This window comes from Mandrillus leucophaeus, unplaced genomic scaffold (genome assembly GCF_000951045.1).
Source record: "Mandrillus leucophaeus isolate KB7577 unplaced genomic scaffold, Mleu.le_1.0 Scaffold295, whole genome shotgun sequence".
Lineage (NCBI taxonomy): Eukaryota > Metazoa > Chordata > Mammalia > Primates > Cercopithecidae > Mandrillus > Mandrillus leucophaeus.
Genome location: NW_012103087.1, coordinates 43,594 through 44,927, shown reverse-complemented (window position 1 = coordinate 44,927; position 1,334 = coordinate 43,594). Strand labels below are relative to the sequence as shown.

At 45.8% G+C, this 1,334-nt stretch overlaps 1 protein-coding gene across 1 annotated transcript in view; it reads left to right on the top strand.

Annotated features, from left to right (window-relative positions):
- The window catches only part of LOC105543959 (5-hydroxytryptamine receptor 3C-like), an 8,988-nt gene that overhangs the window by 2,881 nt on the left and 4,773 nt on the right, over positions 1-1,334 (top strand). The window lies entirely within an intron of this gene.

The window sequence follows — 1,334 nt, the reverse complement described above, 5'->3', positions numbered from 1 at the left end:
TTTATTTATTTATTTATTTATGGACAGAGTGCACAACTTTAGCTGCTGTTGTCATTTCTGTGGTTAAATATGGTATGTGAGTGAGATTCAGTTTCCTTCTCTCTTTCTCCTACCCTTTTTTTTCTGGCTTTGCTTGCAAAATCATGTTTATTGAAATTGACAGTGCCTGAGGGCATAAATAAATACAACCAGAATGGGGCCAGTGTTGACAACAAATAGCTTCCTAGGCTGCCAATCAACTTTGAAAGACATAGATATAAAACACAGGGAGAAGGAGGGCATTTAGTTGGAAGTCCCAAAGTAAGCTTCAGGGCCCAGATGTAACCAGCGTCCAGCTTAAGATTTCCCTAAAGTGGGAGGTGAAAGGCCAACAAGATTTTGTTAGCTAGAAAAGGGGAGACAGTTATCACCAAGGAGAGAAAAGAAATCAGAATTCAAAAGGATATGAGGGGCTGGGCACAGTGGTTTATACCTATAATACCAGCACTTTGGGAGGCTGAGGTGGGAGGATCACTCAAAGCCAGGAGTTTGAGTCCAGCCTGGGCAACACAGCAAGATCCTATCTCCATAAAAAAATTAAAAATTAACTGAGTGTGGTGGTACATGCCTGTAGTCCCAGCGACTCAGGAGGCTAAGGTGGGAGGATTGCTTGAGACCAGGAGGCTGCAGTGAGTCATAATTATGGCACTGCACTCCATCCTGAGCAATAGAGTGAGACCCTGTCTCTAAAAACTTTTTTAAAAAGGCCGGGCGCCATGGCTCATGCCTGTAATCCCAGCACTTTGGGAGGCCGAGGTGGGTGGATCACGAGGTCAGGAGATCGAGACCATCCTGGCAAACACGGTGAAACGCTGTCTCCATTAAAAATACAAAAAATTAGCCAGGCATGGTGGCGGGCGCCTGTAGTCCCAGCTACTCAGGAGGCTGAGGCAGGAGAATAGCGTGAACCCGGGAGGCGGAACTTACAGTGAGCCGAGATCGCGTCACTGCACTGTAGCCTGGGCGACAGAGCGAGACTCTGTCTCAAAAAAAAATTTTTTAAAAAAAAGGAAATGAGGTGGAGTCATGGCTAAAGTGCAGCAAAAAAGAGAACAAAAAAATTTTTTTAAGGAAATGAGGTCAAAAAAGCAACATGCATAACAATATGCCTAGTATGATTCTATCTATGTAAATAAAATGAGTGCTGAACCAGGCGTGTTGGCACACTCCTGTAATCCCAGCTACTTGAGAGGCTGAGACAGGAGAATCGCTTGAACCTGGGAGGCAGAGGGTGCAGTGAGCCAAGATCGTGCCACTGCACTCCAGCCTGGGGCGACAGAGTGAGGCTCCATCTC